Here is a 12,613-nt window from a genome sequence, read left to right on the forward strand (position 1 = left end):
TGTCTTGGAGTTCAATTTGATTGACACATCTGTTTTTATGCCACTTCCATGTTGTTTTTATTACTATAGCTGTGTAGTAAAATTTGAGGTCAGGGATGGTGATACCTCCAGCATTCCTTTTATTATTTAGGATTGTTTTTTAAATATCCTGTTTGTTTTTCCATATGAAACTTAAAATTGTCCTTTTAAGATTTGTGAAGAATTGTGTTGAAATTTTGATGGAATTTGCATTGAATCTATAGATTACTTTTTTAGGATAGCTATTTTTACTACATTAATCTTACTGATCCATGAACATGAGAGATATTTCCATCTTCTGTTATCTTCTTTAATTTCTTTCTTCAGTGCCTTAAAGTTTTATAAGTCTTCCATTTGCTTGGTTATGGAGTTACCTTAGGATATTTTATATTTCAGGCTATTGTAAAACATGCTGTTTCCCAACTTCTTTTTCAGTCCATTTGTTATTTGTATGTAGGAGGGCTACTGATTTTTGTGAGTCAATTTTGTAACTAACTAACTAACTAACTAACTAACTAACAAACTAACTAACCAACTAGCTAGCTACCTTGCTGAAAGTTTTTATCAGCTATATGAGTCTTCTGATTATTTTTAAGGGTCACTTATGTATATTCTCATAGCTACAAATAAAGATACTTTGATTTCTTTTCCTAAATGAATCACCTTGATTTCTTTTGGTTGGACAACCTTGTCTTGTTCCTGATTTTAGGAGAATTGCTTTGAGTTTCTTTCCATTTATGTTGATATTGGTTGCAGGCTTGTTGTAAATTGCCTGTATTATGTTTACGTATGTCCCTTGTATCTGTACTCTCTCCAGAATTTTTTTTTCAAGACAGGATTTCTATGTGTAGCCTTGGCTGTCCTGGAAAGCACTCTGTAGACAAGGCTGGCCTCAAATTCAGAGATCTGCCTGCCTCTGCCTCCCAGCTCTCCAGGACTTTTTTTTAAAGATCTATTATTTATTATGTATACATTATTTTGCCTGCATGTACACCTGCACTTCAGAAGAGAGAACGAGATCTTACTATAGGTGGTTGTGAGACACCATGTGGTTGCTGGGAATTGAACTCAGGACCTTTGGAAGAGCAGTCAGTGCTCTTAACCTCTGAGGCATCTCCCTAGCCCCTCTCCAGGACTTTTATCATAAAGGGGTGTTAGATTTTGTCAAAAACAAAAAAAAAATATACCTTCTCAGCACCTCACAAAACTTTCTACAAAGTTGATCACATACTCAGTCACAAAGCAAGTCTACTTCTGTGTCTTGTAATCTGTTGCTGGGGCTTACCTCTTAAATTCTACTTTGATGTCTTGATATGTTTTTGTTATTTCATTCAACTGTTTTTGTTTTCCTTGTCTCATTAAGGCATTTATTCACATTCTTTTCAAGGTCCTAGAACATTTTTATAAATTGCTATTTTGAAGTCTTTGTCTTGTGTTTCAGCTGAAGTGCTGCTCTTAAGGCTTATTGCATTAGTGTTGTTTGTGTCTCAAAGAGGCTTATTGTCAAGGCTGTTTATGTTTTTGCTTTTGTGCTGGAACTAGGTATTTAGAATTTATGCTGCTTGAGGTGTTCCTTAATTAAATATTTGGTCTTGTCTTTGTTGAGTGGGTGTTTTGTTCTTTTGTTGTTGTTGCCTATTTTGGATCCTAGCTACGTGTAGTGGCTGTGGGTTTCTGGTGGAGAATGTTTTCTGTGAGTTGGCAGATGACATAAAGAAATGAAGATAGGCTAGGAAGAATTGCTGAGAAAGAGAGTGGGAAAGAGCTAGGGAGACCCTGGGTCCACACCGAGAGGCAGAGTCCCCAGAGAATAAAGGTGAGTGAGAGGAAGGGTTACTGCAGGCAGGCTGCTGCAAGACTGAGAGTATTTCTAGGGTGATGTGAAGGATAGTGAAAATTACCTGTCTGAGTCCCAGTCCAATGTGGCCGTTGAGAGTCCCTGGCAGAAAGTGTTTCTGTGGATTGGTAGGTGACCCAAAAGAATGGAATTGCACTGGAAAGGAAGGCTGAGAGTGTGGCAGGAAATAGCTGAGAGGGTGGCAGGGACCCTGAGATTGCACCAAGAGGTGGAGTCCCCAGAAATGGAGGTGAGGTAGTAAGAGGGACTCCTTTAGGCATACTGCAGCAGGAGTAAGAGTAAACCAGGAGAGACTAGAATGAAAGAGCTCATCTTACTTTTTAAATTAAAACATTACTACATCATTTTATCTCCCCTTTCTTCCTTCCAAACCCTCCTATGTCCCCTCTCCTTGCTTCCTTTAAAATTTATGACCTCTTTTTATTTAATTAGCACATACACTGCTGAGGTTGTTTAGTGTTTCTTGTATGTATATTTCAGGGCTGAGCACTTGGTATTGGATAACCAATTAGGATGCTCATCCCTTTGGAAATCTAAATCTTCGCTTCTCAGAAGTCCTTAGTTGCCTGAATTACTTTGTCTGGGGATGAAGTCCTTTGAGATGGTCCACTTTCATGTTAGCATGCCCATCAGTGTTGTACTTTTTTATGTTTTATTTATGCAGCCATATTGTTGAAGTATCACAGGTGACACCTCCCTGTTATTTCTAGGTGACACAATCATTCAGCTGAGTTCCCAGTTCTCTTTACAACCTTTCTTCCTTCTCTTCTTCAATGTTCTCTTCATTTTAGGTATGAGGGTTGTGTTATAGATGTATCAACTGGGGCTTTGCACCCTGTGATTAGTTGTTCTCTACATTTTGACCAGTTGTGCTATCTGTGGTGGTCTTTCTTAGTTGCAAAGAGAAACTTATTGGATGAGGAGTGGGGAACTATATACTTTTTGTGCGTACAAGGACAAATATTTAAAATGCAGTTAAGGATTGTGTTGGACACTGTAAAGAATGAACAAGTTATATTTAAAAATGTATATACATATATTCATGGAATAACAATTAGTGAAAAAGAGCCATGAGTTTGAGGGATAGTGAGGAGGGGAATATGGGAAGGTTTGAATAGAGGAAAGGGAAGGGAAAAATGTTATAATTAAATTATAATCTCAAAAAATATGTTGGATTAGTAAAGTGGGGATGGAAGTTTATTATTATTATTATTATTATTATTATTATTATTATTTGTTTTTTTGAGACAGTTTTTTTTTGTGTAGCCTTAGCTGTCCTGGACTCTCTTTGTATACAAGGCCGGCCTTAAACTCACAGTGATCCACCTGCTTCTGCCTCCCTGACTGCTGGGATTAAAGGTGTGTGCCACCACACTTGGCTAGAAGTTTATTTTTTAAGACTCATAACCATGCTAGACTCAGGTAGTTGTCCAGGTTTTTAGTACTAGGCATGATTTTACTCCTGTTTAGCAGGCCTGAAGTCCAATTAGACAACTTTCAGTTACTGCCAAGGTATGCATGCTGCTATTACACATTTAGAGACATCTTTCCATGTTGGACATTGTGGTTTACTGGCAAAAGTGCTGGGTAAGACTGCTATTTTTTTTTCCTTTTTGGTAGCTTGCGTATTACCTTCTGGTCCTACAAAAGTTAGGGAGACTTTCAGATTAGGTCCTGTTTCAATTTTTTGAGTCCTATGTTTTTGCAGTAGTGACTTACCTCCAACTTCTGGGAGACAACCAAGGGCAACAACAATAGCCTTTATTGTTTTGGGAGTCTTTTGGTCTCCCCTTGTTTGCTCTCCTACTCTTGCTCTCTCTTCTATTTCACAAAATTACCAGGCTGTTCTAGTTTTCTTTTTTCCACATACATCTTATAAAATGAGTCAGTTGGTTATTTGCTACCAAATAATGAAAATGCCACAGTAATCTTAATTTGGATTGCACTGAGTCTAGAGGACAATGTTGTGTATTTGTACATTTATTTAAGATTGCTTCACACTGCCCCTAGAGGCATTTACAGGTATGACTGCTATGTCACATGTGTGTCGGTAGGTGGTAGAGAAGAGAGAGGCTATGTCTACATTCAGTGTCTGACCTGTGAACATCTGAATGGTTAATAGCCTAACACTCCCTGAAAAAAAGGAAGCCTGAGACAACTACCAGTCTGGTGTTGTGCAGGCCCGGACAGGTTCCCAGGGCGGGGAGTGATCTAGAGACTAGAAGGACCCCACCTGTAACCACAGGCCCCAGAAGTGAGCCTGAGACAGATGACCCTTTTATGGGGTTACTTAGGTGGGCCCAGTTAAGGAGCAAGTTCGAGACAATGACCAGACCAATGCCATGGGGCCTGGACAGGGAGCTAGTCTGAGATGACCATAAGTTTGGCTCTGCGCAGGCTAGGGGGCTGGGCAGGGCAGACAGTGCCTGAGATGACCTCTGCCCAGTGCCATAATGCACAAGTGGGGCATGTCTCTCCTGAGACAACCCCAGATACTCAAGAGACCCCAGGAATCATTAAAACGAGCAAATAAGTGGTGGAAAATGGAAGAGGAAGAGAAAGAGAAAGAGAAGGAGATTCAAGAATAATGAGGAACACCCTGATGTGAGTACCCGGAGATGTTACCTGGGACTACGGTGGGGTCTTGGCCTGTGCTGCCACTGAGGGTCACATCTGGGACTGTAGCCCTGCAGCAGCAGGAGTCTGTTACCACCAAAGGTCATGAGGATAGTCCTAGTCTGGTTTGTTTCCCTGGGACGTGTTAATGTCTGAGGGCTGTGCAGAACTGGCCCCACCTCTCACCTGGACATTGTGGGAGAGCTGGCCCTAGGGGCATGAGATCAAGCGAGCAGACACTACCCCTAGCCAGCTGCATCTGCACATTGTGGGAGTTGCAGGTAAGCCTGCCCTGAGGGTATGAGCATGGGAAAGCTGGCGCTGCCTCTGTTTCCTGTGTCGTGGCATGGATTAGGGAGAGACACCCTCCACCCCCTTACCCTTTGCCACCTGTGGCAGGTGGGAGACCTGGTCCTGAGGCCATGAGAGCAGGAGAGCTGTCTTTGTCCCTCACCAGCTGTAGAGCTCAGGAGAGCGGGACCTGCACCTCATCTGGGCAGCCCAGTACACCTGGCTCTTAAGATGTGAGTATGGGAGAGCTGGCCCCAACTCTTGTGTGCCATGCCTTGACATGGTGAGAAAGAGATGCCTACTCTTCTCCCCTTGCTACCTATGGCATGCAGGAGATCTGTCCCTGAGGTCATAGAGTGGGAGAGCTCTCCCTGTCTCTTAACAGCTGTAGCACTCTGGAGAGCAGGCTTTGCACCTTGCCTGGGTAGCAGTGTAGAGTAAGCCCTTGTTGCTGGGGTTGCAGGTGAGTTGGCCCAGAGAGTAGAAGAGTGGTAGGTCAGAGGGTTGACCAGCCCAGATCCAGGACTTTGACTTGGTCCACCCCACATCTACCCCATCTATGAACAGCTGGCGTGTATGAAGGGGTGGGTTCTACAGATCCAAAACTAGCGGATCTCCATGCCACAGGGCAACAGCAGAATATCCGAGAGGAGTTCCGGTGAGTTTCCAATATTGAGTTTCCAGAGGCCTCATAAGTCACTGAAATGAACATTTGCAAGCAAAGACATGTGGACCAAAGTGTATACTGTGGAACACACTGTGACACACTACAGCTTCCACTATGAGAAGTTTCTGTTTTTTTTTTTCTTTGTTGCAAGGGTAGAGGACAGGTACAAGGGGAGATGACTGGGATTGAGGTACATGATGTTAAAGTCACAAAGAACCAATAAAAAGTTGAAAAAAATTACTTCGACTACCTTCACCTAAGATTTGCATGATTTTACATATGAATGTTATATATACTTTTTAAAGCTAAATTAGCTGTCACTACATATTGCATTACTTTGTTGCTTTAGCAAACCATACTAATTTTTATTTAAATTTTAATTGTCTATGGCTGGGATACAGAAATAGAACTGACTTTTCCCATGAGTATTATGTTAGTTATCAGCTCATGTGGTTTTCTATAGTTTTACAGAATTACATCTTTTCTGTAAATAGACGTTGCTTTGATTTTTCTTGTGAGCAACCCATAAAATATTGAATAAGAGTGACAAAAGCATACATCATTGCCTTGTTCTCAATCTGAAGATGAAAAGTATTTACTTTCATTTTTAATTAGTTTTTTTTTTTAAATCAGCATATAAAGTAGTTGGTTTCAGTATGGCATTTTTATACATATTTTCCTCACTCTCTCTTCCTCATCTATGTGTCCACCTCATAGTGCTATTTTCCTTATTACTCCATTATCCCCTTTTTGCGTCCATGTCACATGTATTCTCTTACTTTCTTTCCTCCCAACTCTCCTTTAAGACTTTTCCCCACTCTTTCATGGTTGTTTTTTCTAGTTTCATGACCTATACTCATCTTTGCAACCTGTACTTCAGATAAGAAATGATATTTAGAATATATAAATTAACTGTAAACATTAATCACCTCCAAACTCAAATAGTCCAGCCAATAAGTGACAGTTTTCAAAAGAAGAAATACAAATGGCTAATAAACATTTTTAAAAAAGTCTTCACCACCCTTAGCCATCAGGGAAATGCAAATTAAATTTATTTTGAGATTTCATCTCACCCTAGCCAAAATGGCTAGCACTCAGTCTTTTACAATTAAAGATTATGTTAACTTTAGATTGTTGCAGGATGTTTGAACATACTGTGAACCCTGAGCTTGTTTTGTTTACTAGAAAAACCTGTTTCTAGGTGTGGTGTGGCTCAGCCTTAGCACATACCTTTAATCCAAGTGCTTTATGCCTGAGTATTGTAAACAAGATTAAATAAAGTTAAGCCTAGATCAAGAGGCAAAACAAGCAAGCAGCTGGCAGGGAGTGAACATAGAGAAAAAACAGAGAGAGTAAGAGGAAGTAAGGAGCACGGATAGAGAGATGCACAGGAAGTAGAAGAGAAAAACATTCAGCTTGAGTTTTTGTTGTTGTTGTTGTTTGTTTGTTTGTTTATTTATTTTTTTTGAGATGGCCTGGGGAAGGAGACCTCCTCTTTTTTGGGGAAGTCAGCTGAGGAGGAAGGTGAACTGGGTGCTTTCTCTGCCTCTCTGAGCAAACTAGTAGTCTTTCATCTCAGCATTTGGCTCCTGAGTCTTTATTGGTAAAATCGAACATATGCGATTTTGTTAAAAAATAACATTAAATATTTTGTATATAACAATTACCAGCAATAAATGTTCTTCTCTCCCCCTGGTTTGCTGGTAATTTATACCATGTTGAATTTTATCAATTTTTTTCAAAAATTTTCAACTTTTTTTTTCTTGTGTCAGGGTTCCTTTGTGTAGCCCTGCCTACCCTGCAACTTGCTCTGTAGATCACGGTGGTCTCAAACTCACATAGATTGGTCAAATTTATTTGTTGAGATGCTTATTTTTATAAGCTTGTCAATCACAGAACTTAATTTCAAAATGTTCGGTTCACATTCAAATTATGGTATAAACCCCACGAAGCTATAGAAATTTACTTTTTTATTATCTGTCTATCTACCTACCTATTTATCTGAGTCAGAGTTTCTGTATGTACCCATTGCTTGCCTGAAATTCAGTAGGTAGACTAAACTGGCCTTGAACTCGTAGAGATCCACCTGCTTCTGCCTCCTGAGTGTTGGGTTTAAAGGTGTGCATCACCACCCAGCCTTACCTTTTTAATTTTAATTTTACCTTTTTGCTGCTAACAGACTACTAACATTTTATTTTGGATTATCATGTCAGTGTTCATAATTTATATTGGTTTATAATTTTACTTTCTTAAAATGTTATGTATTGGGTTTGATAAAGTTTGTATACAGTTGGGATTATTTCTTCCATACATGTTTAAACAATTTGAATTCAATCTTGTCAATAAATATAGACTATTGATGTCTATATTTTCCTGATTGAAGTTTGAAAGTTATTATTTTCCAAGTAAATTCCCCATTTTCTCTTAATATCATTTTCTGTATAATATTTTATATACTATCTTCTTATTAATTTAATAGCTGAAGAATGTATACTTTTGGGATTACTTACATTGCTTATTTTTTATAATACACACACTCACACACACACACACATACATGCAAACACAAACACACACACACACACACACACACACACACACCAGTTCTTTTTTTCTTTAAATCTGGTTCTGTTAAATTAACTGATGTTTTAAAAAGAACTTACTTTTGATTTTATTGTTTTATTCTATCAATTTTTGTTATTCTGTTTTAGAAGGTGTTTGGAAAAATGCTTATTATTATTATTTTTTGTTCTTTTGCTTGGTTTTATTTTGATTTTTTTCTAGATTTAAATTTTTGTTTTCTCTATTGGTTTTCTTGTAGAGTTCCTGTTGCCTCCGGGTCCTTCTATCCAACATACTTTGGGAACAACCTAAGAGGAGTTTGACTAATTCAGGTTGGTTCAGATATAGATAGCTGAGTCCATAGTCCTTGGCTCTGTTATGTGTTGAGGCAGAATGTCACCATGGTGATTGCAAGAGGCAGCTGCTACTCATATCATGGTGGACTGGAGGCAGAGATGAGGTGAAATTTTCAAAGGCAAACTCATCGCAGTGTGTACTTCCTCCAGCTACATACCATCTCCTTAAGTGTCCAGAACCTCCAAAAATAGGAGCACTAGCTAGGGATAAAAAAAAAACTTAGCACATTAATCTTTTGTAGATATGGGTGACATTTAACTATAGCACCATGGTAAGTTAGGTATTCACTCAAAATCTTAATACCTATTAGCCTAGTGCCTAGGCTCTCCCAGATCAGTTATCTACAGATTGGCATTACAAAACTGCAACAGAAAACCATAGTCAGAGGATAATATTAGAAAGCTTTATTTCTGGAATGAAACTTGCATTCGGAAACCTGCTAACTATGACAAGATCTGGGCAGTCACTCAAGAAAAGAAAGAATATATTGCCTAATTTCTCAACAGGCTAACTGAAACTTTTAGGAAATCCACTAACTGAATAACTCATTGATGAAATAGAAGATTTTTTAGCTTAGCATTATGTTATACAGCCAGCCCCTGACATCTGTAGGAAACTTCAGACACAATAGATAGGATGTCAGACCCCCTCAGACTCAGCTTTGGGCACTACTTTCTTAGTGTTTAACAACTGAGATCTGGAGGAAGACTAGTGTTTGTCCTTGAAGGTGATATTGTCCAGACCTGCCTACCAATAACTTCCTATAATAAGTAGGAGAGACCAAAAGGTCAATGTCAGTCTAGCTTCAAGTGTAAACACCCAGGCCATTGGATACACGAATGCACTCAAACTCCCTTACTACAAATTACAGTATGCATGGACCCAAGGGTCTAGTATTTGAGGGTGGATTGTCCCAGTTCTCGTAGTAGAAAAAGACAAGTCCTTGACCTCAAGCCCACCTTATAGGACAGAATGTCCTCGGGGAACAGGTTGGCTCCTCATCCTGAAATTTCAATCTCTGCTGAAGAATCATGGATTATCCTAGATGTGGCAGGTAAGAAAATTAATCTACTTACACAATCCTTACCTCTATTACACAATCCTTACACTTACAGAATCCTTATGTCTCTTTCTGGAGCTCTTTCCTCCTAGTATAGATACAGTGAGAGAAGAAAATACATTCTAAGTACAATACTATATTTCTCCAATCATCTGTCAATTTAAAAACCAAGTTTTTTAAATTTTTTAATATCTATCTATCTATCTATCTATCTATCTATCTATCTATCTATCTATCTATCTATCTATCTATCTATTTTTTTCAGACAGGGTTTCTCTGTGTAGCCTTAGCTGTCCTAGACTTGCTTTTTTGACCAGGGTGGCCTCAAACTCACAGCAATCTGCCTGCCTTTATCTCCCTCTGCCTTCCTGAGTGCTAGGATTATAAGCATGCACCACCACACCTGGCTTTTTAACTAACCAACCAGCCAACCAACCAACCAACCAACCAACCAACCAACCAACCAACCAACCAACCAACCAACCAACCAACCAACCAACCAACTAACTAACTAACTAACTAACTAACTAACTAACTAAGTTTATATCCTGATTGTAGCCCCCTTCCTTCTCTCCTTTAGGTCCTACCCTCTTTCCCTTTTCCCCCTTACCTCCCTTTCTTTCTCCTCAGAAAAGGGGTACCCCCATCAACCTACCCCAGTACATCAAGTCACATCAGTACAGAGCATCCTCTTCCTCTGTGGCCTGGTGACACAGCCCTGCTAAGGGGAAGTGATCAAATAGCAGGCAACAGAGTCCATGTCAGAGACAGCTTCTGTACCTCTTACTAGGAAACCCACATGACCCACATGAAGCTTGAACTGCCCATCTGTTACATTTGTGTAGGGGGCCTAGCTCCATGTACATGCATGGTCCTTGGTTGGTGCTTCAGTCTCCGCAAGCCCCTTTGGGCCTCCGTTAGTTGGCTCTGTTGATATTCTTGTGGAGCTCCTGTTAGCCTCCAGGTCCTTCTATTCTTCCTCCCACTTTTCCTCAAGACTCCTACCCTTCATCCAATGTTTTGTTATGAATTTCAGCATTTGTAAGATCCACTTCTCAGAAGTCAGCAATGCTAGGCTTCAGTCTGCAAGCATAGCAGAGTATTGTTAATAGTGTCAGGGGTTGGCTCTCTCCTATGGGGTGGGTCTCAGTTTGGGCCAGGTATTGGTTGGGCATTTCCACAGGCTCTAATCTGTCTTTATCCCTACACATCTTGTAGGCAGGGTAAATTTTGGGTCAAAGTTTTTGTGGGTGGGTTGGTGTTCCCCTCCCTCCACCAGAAGTCCTGTCTGGTTGGAGAGTGTCATCATTAGTTTCCATGATCCCTGCTACTGGGAGTAATTAATATAAAAAATAAAAATTTAATTAAAAAATAAAGGCATGTTAAAAAGAAACACACACACACACACACACAAAAAAAAAAAAAAACACAGAAATGCTGAGTGTGGTGGCACAAGCTTGTAATCCTAGCATTTTGGGAGGCAGAGGCAGGCCTCTGGGACTTCGAGGCCAGCCTGGTCTACAAAGTGAGTCCAGGTCAGCCAAGGCTACACACAGAAAAAAAAAACACAGAAGTATTATAAGAATATATTTTCATTATAACCGTGGCTGTAGGGATAGGGAGCTGCTTTGCAGCAGCTCTAGTAGAGGCTTGTTTTTCACAGCTGTAGGTAGTTTCTGTGATTGTGTTTGGAATGTTTGGAATTATGGGGACTTTTCAGAGGGTATGTAAGTGTAAGGGCTCTGAGAGGTGGGGTGGGCTATTGGTAGATGTTTGATTGGTTGTTGTTGATTGCTATTGTTGCTGTGATTGCTGTTGGTTGTTTTTGGTCACAGTTTGTTAAGTAGTTGTGTGTAAAGAACAAAACCACAAGAAGATATTAGATATCCTGACAGTGAGGATCAAACTTACCCCAAGGAGCTTGATACCCGTAATCAGCAGGAAATGGTCTAAAGATAACTATGCCCTATTTATTTTTTTAAATATTTTTTATTTTAATTTTTATTAATTACACTTTATTCACTTTGTATCCCCCCGTAAACTCCTCCCTCCTCCCCTCCCAATCCCACCTTCTCTCCTCCTTCTCTACCCATCCCCCTCCATAAGTCCACTGATAGGGGAGGTCCTCCTCTCCTTCCTTCTGATCCTCATCTATCAGGTCTCATCAGGAGTGGCTGCATTGTCTTCCTCTGTGTCCTGGTAAGGCTGCTCCTCCCTCAGGGGAAGGTGATCAAAGACCAGGCCAATCAGTTTATGTTAGAGGCAGTCCCTGTTTCCATTACTATGGAACCCACTTGGACACTGAACTGCCATGGGCTACATCTGTGCAGGGGTTCTAGGTTATCTCCATGCATGGTACTTAGTTGGAGTATCAGTCTCCAGAATGACCCCTGTGCTCAGATTTTTTTGGTTCTGTTGCTCTCCTTATGGAGTTCCTGTCATCTCCAGATCTTACTATTTCCCACTTCTTTCCTAAGATTCCCTGCACTCTGCCCACATGCCCCATTTCTAACCCATGACTTTATTCAGGGATCTCTTCCTTTCTTCTCTATCCTTTTTTTCCCTGTCTAGTGTTAAGAAGTTAAAATAGTGGAAGGAAGAGGAACCCACAAAGTAACTAAATCTGGCCACATTCATCCATGATGCTGATCTCTTCTTAATCACTGGTAATTCTTACCTCCACCTGAACAGCATTTACTGTCCTAGCAAAGTAAAGGCTTTACTTTAGTGGCTCTTCAAAATATCACATCAATAGTGCCAGTAGAGTCTTTACTTCCTTCTGAAAGCTTTTAAGGTAGGCCCCATCATCTGCACTGCTCTCAGCATTATATTCTACATATTTACAATAGCTCATTAAGTTCCAAGCACATAATAGCTTCTCTAGACTAAAGTTCCAAAGTCCTTCCTCAATACTCCCCAAAACACATGGTTCAGGTCTGCCACAGCAATATACTAGTTCTGGTACCAATTTCTATTGCAGCAGTCATGATGGTGCACATTTGTAATCCCAGGATTCAGGGTGGCAGAGGCAGGCTGATCACTGTGAGTTCAAGGCCAGCCTGGTCTACAAAGCCGGTCCAGGACAGCCAAGGCTACACAGAGAAACCCTGTCTCTAAAAAAGAAAAACAAAACAAGAATTTTTATTGTTGTGATGAAACACCATAACCAAAAGCAAGTTGGGGA

At 40.2% G+C, this 12,613-nt stretch overlaps 1 non-coding gene across 1 annotated transcript; it reads left to right on the forward strand.

Moving 5' to 3' along the window:
- The first annotated feature begins 3,875 nt into the window (after window positions 1-3,875).
- Window positions 3,876-4,007, forward strand: LOC132650231 (small nucleolar RNA SNORA17). Its single transcript, XR_009588611.1, has one exon. It is a non-coding gene; the product is annotated as a small nucleolar RNA SNORA17 (small nucleolar RNA).
- The last annotated feature ends 8,606 nt before the right edge of the window (window positions 4,008-12,613 follow it).

Source organism: Meriones unguiculatus, chromosome X, assembly GCF_030254825.1.
Source record: "Meriones unguiculatus strain TT.TT164.6M chromosome X, Bangor_MerUng_6.1, whole genome shotgun sequence".
NCBI classification, from domain to species: domain Eukaryota; kingdom Metazoa; phylum Chordata; class Mammalia; order Rodentia; family Muridae; genus Meriones; species Meriones unguiculatus.